The sequence below is a fragment of the Pan troglodytes genome, chromosome 7 (assembly GCF_028858775.2).
Source record: "Pan troglodytes isolate AG18354 chromosome 7, NHGRI_mPanTro3-v2.0_pri, whole genome shotgun sequence".
Taxonomy (NCBI): domain Eukaryota; kingdom Metazoa; phylum Chordata; class Mammalia; order Primates; family Hominidae; genus Pan; species Pan troglodytes.
Window position 1 is genome coordinate 38,227,395 of NC_072405.2, and position 11,933 is coordinate 38,239,327.

The 11,933-nt window shown below is 38.0% G+C and overlaps 1 long non-coding RNA gene across 1 annotated transcript in view; it reads right to left on the bottom strand.

Annotated features, from left to right (window-relative positions):
* Positions 1-4,078, bottom strand: part of LOC129135683 (uncharacterized) — a 49,645-nt gene extending 45,567 nt beyond the window's left edge. The window contains exon 1 of the long non-coding RNA XR_008536678.2: positions 3,938-4,078. This is a non-coding gene — a long non-coding RNA (uncharacterized LOC129135683). The remainder of the gene's footprint in view (positions 1-3,937) is intronic.
* Between the last annotated feature and the right edge of the window lie 7,855 nt (positions 4,079-11,933).

Genomic DNA, 11,933 nt, shown 5'->3' on the forward strand with positions numbered 1-11,933 from the left:
ATGTACATATATACACATATATATACTATAGTATATGTCCATATACTCTCCCATCAGCTTAGAGTGTATTGCCCTCCATTGCTGCATGACACACTTCTTCATGATATTCAGTTCTCACCCCAAATGTCACCTCTTCCAAGAAGTCCACTATGACCACTCCATCTGGAATAGCAGCCTTCCCATCCCATCACTGACTTCCTCTTACCCTGCTTTATTCTCTTTGTATCATTATCACTCTTTGATATCTTATTTGTTTATGATTTTTGTCTCTCTCACTCCCCCAGTAAAATATAAATTCTGGGATTGAACCAATGTATCCAAATACCTAGAACAGTAGTTGGCAAAGTAGTCGCCGAATAAACATCTGTGAAATGGATGTCAAATGAATATGCATAGATATGCAAATGAATAGGCACAAACACTTTCTAGGTCTGCCATCCAATTTGGTAGCCAGTGGTCACATATGGCTCTCAAGCACTTAAAATGGTGCCAGTCCTTTAGATCCTGAGGCAGAACTTAGAAAAGAAAAAAAGAAAAAAATAAAATGGTGCCAGTCCAAATTGGATTGTGCTGTAAGTGTAAAATATACACCAGATTGCCTGTAATCCCAGCACTTTGGGAGGCCGAGGCAGGTGGATCACGAGGTCAGGAGATCAAGACCATCCTGGCTAACACGGTGAAACCCTGTCTCTACTAAAAATACAAAAAAAAAAAAAAATACATATATACACCAGATTTAGTCTTAGCTGAAAGAAAGGAATGTAAAATATCTCATAAATAATTTTTATATTATGTTTTGAAATAATATTTTAGATACATGGGTTAAATAAAATATTTTATTAAAATTAATTGTACCCGCTTATTTTTCCTTTACTTGATGTGGCTACACGAATATTTTAAAGCATATACTTGGCTTATATTTGCAGCTCATGTTCTAGTTCTGTGCATTCTATTTCTATTGGGCAGCACTGCTTCAGACCACAGACTGCTAGGCCCATGGGATGAGGATGCTTTGAACACTAGCAACCTATAGACCAGACTCTGTGTGTGTTCTTTCTCTGCCTTCTGTCTCAGGCCCAGAACTTTGGGTGAAAAAGGTGACTCTTTGGCATCTCTTTCACTAAAGAAGTGGGACCCACGGTTTAATCTATGGCAAGGCATCTACCATAATAAAGAAAAGACACCTAAATAGAATGACTGCTTCATAGCAAGTATACATACAGTAAAGGTCAGCTAATACTGTTGTTGGTTTTATTTTTGCTGTTATTATTTATCTTTGTCCTACTCATCCAGTGGATTATAAACGACTAAGGAGAAGGTATCATGTCTTCACCTTCATTTATAACTCATCAAGTCTAGAGTTCCCTGCACATCCTTTACCATCTTTGAAGGTAAATGACTGATCAACCAGCAGCCTCCCTCTCCATCATAGTAGCTTCAGGGCAAAGCCAAACAGAATTGACTCAGCCTTAAAATGTCAAATGAATCATGATGCCAAAATGATTTATATCCACCTTGGAATACTGTTAATTCAGGCCACCTCAGCTGGCTTGCCTTTGACCTCCTGGGAGTCTGAGATTACATTTATTAACCTGAGATGGGAACTGGTCTTAAGAGTTCTCAGTAACCTATTGGGGTAAGAAGAACTTCGAAACCTAGGGTGGGTCACAGGCTTCTCCCTGACAATGAGGCCTGACCCAGGAACTCCACAGAAAGGTTTCTGGGGGAATCATTTGGGCATGGGGCCTGGGATGCGGAAGGGGAAGTTGGGAGGGAGGACTGATCTGAAGAACATGTGGGCGTACAAAGTCTCCCTACATTGATCACAACTCTTGAGTTACATATTTGTACCAATGTGGGAAGTTCAACCAAAAAGGAAGATTTCTCTGGAGATCCCCATGCATATGCCAGCGTCACTCATATTTTTTGTTCTTAAGCTTTCCCTGCCCGTAGAACCTTTAATCTGTAACTTCTTCCTGTTTGCTTGTTTCTCAGGATTATACCTCCTTCTACCCTAGAGGGAGTGATGAGTCCTTCCTCGTTCACAGTCACTCAAACAAGGCAGCAAGCTTCAGTGCATTTTCTGGAAGAAGCATCTTTTAAATTCATCTTTGAGGATGAGACATTTCTCACTGTCATTTATCAGTGTCAACATCTAAGATTGACTGAGCCAGGTGAATTTGTTCCTTGTAGTGCACCGAAAATAAATCTGAGGGGTAACAATCCTTATGTTGCCAGGACTATCCCCAAAATTATGCTCACCCCATAGGTAGGTTTCCTGCCACAGTCTTACAAAGTTAACCGCCCTGGAATTCATTAAAATATTTAAACGCTTTGCTGAAAAGGGCAAGTGATGGGCCTCAGGCTGACACAACAAAAGGGGTTGTTTGGAAGTGAATATTCCAGATTCTTCCTTCGCAGAAGATCTGAAGTGTTAATCTTATCACAGGAAGGATGCAGAGAACTTGAAGGAACTTCATAGCCTGATTATTTGGCTCAGGAGAAGCAACACTTCAGCCAAAATTTTATATTCCATCGCTACTCTTCATGGAGCATGAGTTTCCAAAGTCAAACTGCATGAGATCCAGCAGAGATTAATTAACTACCCACCAGGCAAAGCAGCCTACAGGTCTGCATCCAAACTGCATTGTTGCATATCTTTTTCTCCCTAGCCTAAGTAAGAAGTCTTCAGATAAAACCCAATTAATTAGATTTGAATTTTTAGTTAAAATAATTTCAATTGAACAACTTAGTGAAGAAACAAGCAAAGTGTACATTTCAACAAATGATCTTAAATTAAAAAAAGGAAAAGTTACACACACACCAAATATAGATACATATATTTACCCTCAATAGTAATCAAGGAATGCACATATGATATGGTATTTTCTTAACTATCAAATATTTAAAAAAATCTACTATTGGCCAAAGTATGGGAAAGTAGGCATTTTCATTTACTGCTTTTGGGAATGTAAGTTGGTATAAGCTTTTGGGAAGAGAATTAGTGTTACCAAACTGAATTTGGGTCCACCCACCCAGTGCAGCAAAGCAAGCACTGACATTGGGATTGCAGTGAGAGAAAGTGAGGCACTTATTGCAGGGCACCAGCAAGGAGAATCAGGTAGCTCATGCTTAACACCTGAGTCCCCATGGCTTATAGGTAAGGGTTTTTAAAGGCAGAAGTTATAAATCAATTCATGGAGGCTATACATTGGTTTGATCTAAAAAGCTGGGACATCTTGAAGTGGGGGCTTACAGGTCATAGGTGAATTTAAAGATTTTCTGATTTGCAACTGGTTAAGAAAGCAAAGCTTTGTCTAAAAATTTGAGATCAGCAGAAAAGAATGTTAGCTCAGCCAGGCACAGCAACTCACGCCTGTAATCCCAGCACTTTGGGAGGCTGAAGCGGGCAGATCACTTGAGGACAGGAGTTTGAGACCAACCTAGCTAACATGCTGAAATCCCATCTGTACTACAAAATATTAATACAAAAAAAATTAGCCAGGCATGGTGGTGTGTGCCTGTAATCCTTGCTACTCCAGTGGCTGAGGCACAGGAATCACTTGAATCTGGGAGACGGAGGTTGCAGTGAGCCAAGATCACACCACTGCACTCCAGCCTGGGCAACAGAGTGAGACTCTGTCTATTAAAAAAAAAAAAAAAAAAAAAAAAAAAAGAATGTTAGCTCTGGCTCATGGGCATGACCTCCTCCAGACCCCTTATGAACAAATTTAGATAAAGAATAGTGGGCAGTCAGAGATCACTCCTGGTTCCCCCTTATCTATGGTCTATGTGCCAGCAAACCCATTTGATGGGGGTCTGGGTTTTTTAAAAAACAATTCAGGGATATATGTTAAGACGTTGTCTTTAGTTTACATAGAAAACCAAACATCTTGTGACTCTAACTTCCTTGGCTATTGCTTTAAGCTACTATTACCTTCTTGCTTATCAAGTTGTTCCTTTACTTCTCAGGGCTAGCTGTAATTTCCCTTTAAGGAACTCAAGATTTTCCTTTATTTCCATGTTTGTGGGGGTTGTCCAACAGATCCCTAGGAGGGGTCCATGCTCTGTCTCATTTGCAACATTCCAGAAGCCTTAAAATATATCTATTATTTAGCCTAGCAATTCCTCTTTCAGGAATTTATCCTAAGAAACGATTTGTTAAATTAAACATTATATATAAAGATATTAAGCAGTATTTATAACAGTAAAAATGGAGCCAACCAGAATGTTCAATAACAAGACACTGATTAAAATAACTAATGGAACATTATGATGAAATTCTATCATTAAAAAATAATACTGAAAGCAATTTGTTACTGGTAATGATGTAATACCTTGAATCAACTAATCATTGTACCAAAAACAATTAGAAACTCTGAGGCAAAATTTTGTTTCAAAAGATTGCTGTTTGAAGTCTTGTCCAGCATGTAAGGAGCTCAGAAGTTATCACTCCCATTCTCACACAAGAAAAAGTCTGACCAAACTGTAAATCAACAACTCTTTCCATATCCACCAGGAAACTGAAGTCACTGATTCCCCGCAAAATTGAAAAGACAGACAGGTAGATACATAGAATCAGAACTCAATGAAGCAGAAGCCAGGAAACAGAAGTCTCCATGGGAACCAGTACTGAAGAAAGAAATTCTAAAATGTAATTGACAAATTGCTGGAGGCTCAGTGTGGACAAATCTGAGAGTTAAAAACTCTGGGAGGTAGGTGCAGACAGTCTTAGTGGGGGTCACTGCACTTGTGTGCATTTTATCTCCTGGAGCCCTACTAGGATCTCACAATGAACATTAGAGAAAAATTCAATCCCTTCATGTTTTTGGCAGAGGGTAGGGGGGAAAGTAGCCCCCTTTTACTGAAATATGCTCAGGGCACTCTGTTATTCTTAATAAGGCCTGCCCTCAACAAAAATTATTTTACCAGAGCCTAGCCAACAGAAGTTCCGCTGAAACCTAACCAACCAATGGGGGGAAAAATACCCAACTTCAGCCAGCTCTAGACTTCCATGAGGTAGAAGAGAAATACCCAACTCTAGCTCACTTTAGCCTTCCTGCCTCACCTAAAGGAAAGGCCACAAAACTAAGAAGCACCTGTGAAGGTTACAGCTCAGGGGCACATGCTCACTGAAAAATTAAAACCTAATCATAGGAATATGGAATGCTTCCTCCCTCCTGACTCCTTAGCACAACATCAATAGGGCTCCTGTATAGTAACAGGAGAATATAACTAAACTGCACAACTCAGACCTTATTTAAGAAGTTTCCAGGGCAAACAAAGACAAAGGGAGAGCGAAAACAAGAACTTTAGCCTCTGACACCTACAGCTGTGGCAGACAGTAAATACAGCCTAACTTCTAGCCAGAAAAACATAAAAACTTGCATAAAAGCCTATTTGCTTCCATTCATTTTACCCAATATATCAGATCTGGCTATCAAGAAAAAATTACAGGACATACTAAAAGCAAAAAACATAGAAAGAAGAGAAAATGCAAACATCAGGATCCAGACTCAGATAAAACAGGAGATGTTAGAATTATGATTGTGAATTTAAAACTACTATGATTAATATTCTAAAGGTTCTAATGGAAAAAGTGGACAACATGCAAGCATGAGTGAATAATATAAGCACAGAAACTGAAAATCTAAGAAAGAATCAAAAGAAAATGCTAGCAATCAAAGACACTAAAAGAAATGAAGAAGGCCTTTGTAAGGCTCATCAATAGACTGGACACAACCGAGGAAAGAAACAGTGAGCTGGAAGAAATGTCAATAGAAACTTCCAAAACTGAAATGCAAAAATTAAAAAACTGAAAAGAACAGAACAAAATACAAAATATCCAAGAATTGTGGGACAATTACAAGAGATGTAATATATGCATATTTTAAATGCCAGGGGGGAAAAAAGAAAGAAATAGAAGAAATATTTGAAGCAATAATGACCAAGAATTTCTTAAAATTAATGATAGACACCCGACCACAGATCCATGAACTCGGAGAACAAGCAGTATAAATAGAAAAAAAAAAAAAAAAAAAAAAAACTACCCCTAGATTTTTTTCATATTCAAAACAAAATATAATTGGAAGAGAAGAGAAATAGAATCACATGAAATGTTTAATAAAAATGAGGGAAGACAGAAAAGGAGAAGATTTAACAAAAATGTCAAGAGAAATAACTAGAAAACAACAACAGACATGATATATATTAATCAAACTATATCAATAATCACTTTAAACGTCAATGATCTGGATAAACCAATTAAAAGACAGAAGTTGCCAGAGTGAAACACAAAACAAGACCCAAATATTTATGTGGTCTATGAGAAACTCACTTTAAATGTAAAGACACCGATCAAAGGTAAAGAAACGGAGAAAGGCATAGCATGCTAATAGTATTCAAAAGAAGGATGGAGTACTTACTATATTAATTTCAGATAGAGAAGACTTCAGAGCAAGGGAAATTATCAGAGATAAAGAGAGGCATTATATTAATGATAAAATGGTCAATTATCCAAGAAAACATAATAATCTTCAATGCATGCACCTAAGAACAGAGAATCAAAATGTGTGAGGCAAAAACCCATAGAACTGCAAGGAGAAATAGATGAAACCACTATTCTAGTTGGACTTCAACACCCCATTATTGGAAATTTATAGATTCAGCAGGCAGAAAATCAGTAAGGACATAACTGAACTCAGTAGCATCATCAATCAACTAAATATGATTGACACCTACACAAAACTTCATCTAACAACAGAATACACCTTCTTCTGAAGCTCACAAAAAACAGTCATCAAGGAAAGCCACATTCTGAGCCATAAAACACACTCTCACAAATTTAAAAGAATAAAAATTACGCAAAGAATGCCCTCAGACCACAAACTTTGGAAAATCCCAAAGCACTTGGTAATGAAACAATATACTTCCAAATAACACATGCACCAAAGGGGAGTATCAAAATAAATTTGAAAATATTTTGAAGTAAATAAAAATGAAAATACAACTTATCAAAATTAGGGCAAACGCAGTGAAAGCATGGCTTAGAGAAATGTATAGCATCAAATGCATATATTAAAAAAGAAAGATTTAAAACATCTAAAATCAATCATCTAAACTTCCACCTTACGAAACTGGAAAAGCAAGTAAATGTACTTCATAAAATAATAAAGAATATAAATGCAAAAAAGAAACTAGAAAAAAGAGCCTATTAAATTCAAAGTAAGCAAGAAAAAAATAAAAATTAGAGCAGAAGTCTATGAAATTGAAAACAATAAGTCATTAGAGAAAATCACCAAAACCAAAACACTTTCCTTGAATGTATCAATTATATTGATAAGCTTCTAGCCAGGTTTACTAAGAAAAAAAAAGAGCAGGCACAAATAACTAATTTCAAAGTTGAAAGAGGAGCCATCACTACAGATCTCCTGGACACTAAGAAAGACAATAAATATTTTTAACAACTCTATGCTGACAGATTTAGTAACCTCAGTGAGGTGAACCTTAAAAGCCAAATCTACCAAAACTCACACAATGATAAGTAGATAATCTGAATAGGCACATATCTATTAAAAAGTAGAATTAATAACTAATAATCCTTCAAAACAGAAATTACAAGACCCAGATGAGTTCCCTGGTGAATTTTATCAAACATTTAATGATAATAATTAAGGAAGAAATTATATCAATTCTCTACAATCACCTCCAGAACATAGAAGCAGAGGAAATACTTGCTAATTCATTCTATGAGGTTAGTACTACGCCTAATACCAAAACTGAAGACATTACAAGAAAGAAAAACTATAAACCAATATCTCTTATGAGCATAAATGCAAAAATCCTCAACAAAATTTTAGCATATTGAATCCAACAATGTATACAAATAATTACATACAATGACCAAGTGGGATTTATTTCAGATATGCAAGGCTGGCTCCTCATTCCAAAGTCAATTGATGCAAACTGTCACATCATTAGTCTGAAGAACAATAATCACATAATCATATAAATACATGCAGAAAAAGCATTTGACAATATCCAACTCCCATTCATCATAAAAACTCTCAACAAACTAGAAGTAGATAAAAACTCCCTCAACTTGATAAAGAACATCCATAAGAAAACTACAAATAACATCATACTTAATGGCGAGAAATAGATGCTTTTCTAAGATCAAGAACAAGGCAAGAATGTCCACTCTCACCTAGTCAATATCAAAATAAAGACTGGGTGCAGTGGCTCACACCTGTAATCCCAGCACTTTGGAAGGCTGAAGCAGGAGGATTGCTTGAGGCCAGGACTTCAAGACCAGCCTGGGCAACATAGCAAGACCTCATCTCCACAAAAAATTTTAAAAATTAGCCAGGCATGGTGGTGCATGCCTGCAATCTTAGCTACTTAGGAGGCTGGCAAGAGGATCGCCTGAACCCGGGATGCTGAGGTTACAGTGAACTATGATCATGCCACTGCACTCCAGCCTGAGTGATAGATTAAGAGCCTATCTTCTGCGCAAAAAAAAAAAAAAAAAAATCCTAGCTAATTCAAGAAGACTAGGAAAATAAATAAAAGACATTTACTTCCCAATATATGACATATTGGGAAGTAAGAAATAAGACCATCTTTGTTCACAGATGACATGATCATCTATATAGAAAATCTCCAAACCAAAAAAACTCATGGAACTAATAAGTGATTACAGCAAAGTTGCAAGACACAAAGTTAATATGCAAAAGTCTATTGCTTTCTTATATACTAGCAAATGTGAATAAAGTATGGACATTAGTTAAAAATAATAACATACACAGCCGGTCACAGTGGCTCATGCCTGTAATCCCAGCACTTTAGGAGGCCAAGGCAGGTGGATCACCTGAGGTCAGGAGATCGAGACCAGCCTGACCAACGTGAAGAACCCTCGTCTATACTAAAAATACAAAATTAGCTGGGCACGGTGGCATATGCCTATAATCCCAGCTACTTGGGAGGCTGAGGCAGGAGAATTTCTTGAACCTGGGTGGCGGAGGTTGCTGTGAGCTGAGATCGCGCCACTGCACTCCAGCCTGGGTAACAAGAGTGAAACTATGTCTCAAAAATAAACAAATAAATAATAATGTACATATATTGATTCATTAGTTGTGACAAAGGTACCATAGGAAAGTAAGTTCTTTACAATAGAGGAAACTGGGTACAAGAGTATACGGGTATTCTCTGTTACATCCTTGCAACTTTCATATAAATCTAAAGCTATCCTTTCCAATTCATTGTATGAAGCTAGGATAAGCCTAATCCCAAAACCTGAAAAGGACATTACAGAAAAGAAAATTTACAGGCGAATCCCATTCATTATCCATAGAAATGTATATACCTAAGGATAATAGAAAAATGATAAAATACAATCCTAGAAATGCAAGACTGGTTCAACAATCGAAAATCAATGTAGTTAATTCACTACATTAACAGAATAAAGGAGGAAATTATATGATTATCTCAATCAGTCCAGAAAAAGCACTTGATAAAATCCAATATTCATTCCCAATAAAGACTGTCAGCAAACTGAGAGTAGGAGGAACTTTCTTATTCTGATCAAGGGCATCTATGAAAAACTCACAGCCAAAATCATAGTTACTGATTAAATATTGAATGTTCCTTTTACGGTTGGGAATAAGTACAGAATAAATTTAAAGATTCATAAGCTGCTTGTGTTTTAAAAAGGATCTGTGTATCCCACCCAAAAAAGTTTCATTAATTTATTAATTTATTAATTGAATTGAATAACATTTATTGTGCACTTACTAGGTGCAAAACAGCTGTGAGGTGTTGGGGATTTTTTTTAAAGGATAAAAAGCAGTCTGCTTGTCAAGGAACTTTTAAATAAATTTAAAAATAAGACAGATAATTATTAAAAGTAACTAAAGTACACTTTAATATATGCTTGAGGGCCAAATGAAGCAACAGATGATTAACAGCTCAAGCTTTTGGAATCCAGATTGTGGAGGTCAAGGACTGGCATATTTAGGAGTTTAGATTTTATTCTATAGGCTGTGGGGCTTTCTTAGCCCATGTTTTAGGCCTTTGGGCAGAGAAACGGTATAATAAAAAGATTCCACAGTCAGCATCACCAATATCACATTTTAAAAATATGTCACTATATCTGGGACTCTGAGCCTTCACTTTCATTTTATTACAAAGCAAGAGATGACCAGAGAGGTTAACTGATTTTCTCAAAGCTAGGGAGCAAATCAATGGGAATGGAGCATAGGAAATTAGTGTAAAGATGAAACAGAATCCAGATTTCCTTCAATGATGGGGCTTCTACTGTTCCAGCTGTTGCTTGGGTATCTTGAAGAGTGAAGGACTGGGAACAGAAGTCACCTTTCATTTCTGATAGCTCAGTAAATCAAAAATATCTAGCACTGAAAGTTTGTCTTCAGATAATGGTAACTAGGGAAGTAGCGAAAGACTAGGAGAAGGGGGGAAAGAGTTAAAATTGGCTGCAAAGAACAGATGGTCTTCTCTGCTGCACTCCCACCTTCCTTTCTCTCTTTCCTACACTCACCGCCCACCTATCCAATTGTGCACTTGCTTGTGAGCGCGCACACACACTCACACTGTACTCTTCACAAGTTCCCCGCTACCTGTCAGTACTGACAGTTAATTCATGGATACAGAAATCTGTCTCTTTCCCATCGTCAGTGGTTAATTGAAAAGGCATCCACTAGCATGAGTATAAGATGCAGAAATTCATAATTATCTGAGAAAAAGCAAATGAGGTGCTGATAGCAAGCTGGTCAGATGGAGCCATGATAAAGCGGGGACCTCCAAGGCTCTCAGCAGACAGGCTCGAGAACCATGATACTCACCCTCCAAGGTGAATAATCCTTGGAGATTCATCTGGAAAATAAAATGCCTGACTGTTAGCAGGCTCTTGATGCATGCATGAGTCTCTACTCCTTTAACCCAGCGAAGAGAAGACACATGCAGGACTGGAGAAGTTTGGGGGTGAGTCTACACAGAGGCTCAGAAAGTTAGCCCCAGAGGAAAACAGTCAAAGGATCTTCACCAAGTGACCAATCCATCCAGTTTGCCTTGGGCTGTACCAGTTTTAGCAATGAAAGTCACACGTCCTGTGAAACCTCTTAGACTCAGGCAAACCCGGAACATTGATCTTCCTAGCTTGGGCTGGTTCTGTCACACTAAGAGCTGGAGGTCAAGATATTAGGCAACAGGCCAGCCCCAATACATACATACTGTAGAGCCTCAGAGCCCAGAACTTATCCATCTACATGAGTCAGGGGAAGAAAAGACTACACCCTTCCTCCAGGGCCCACTGCAATGGGAGAAGTTTCTGGAATAATACTACTACTGAAGTATTACATTAGGTGACAGTTTTTTTTTTTCTTTTCAGTAGTTCAGAAGTTCTGAGGGTCTTGTGGTTTTTTCTCATCATCATCCTCCCCTGGTTCTTCTGTTTCATTTGAAGAGGAGATGATATGATTGAATGGAACACAAGGAAGTAAAGTGATCTTCCTCATTTGTTTTTCAAAAAGCTGATGCCTCAGAGGAAAAAGAAAGCAAAGCCCTGTACCCTGACTCGTGCTGAGTCTCAGGGGGGCAGCCAGATGCCAGAGAGAAAATGACTATATAGGTTACCTAGACCAACAAGAGCACAGACAGCCTGTCGGAGCCCTCCATGCCTTAACCTGGCTCACAAGTAGAGCCACCAGAACCAAAGTAGCTGTGGTGACAGAGACAGAGACAGTCTTCATGAACAGATGGCCAAGAACCAGACAAGAAGTGGATACTCCAGAGGACACCTGCAGAGGCAAGACATCAGGGACCACAGCACTACCCACTCCCTCTCATATGGTCCCCATATGAGAGTAAGCCCCTGGAACTGGGTACCATCCCAAAGGTAATAGCAACCCCAAAAGTAA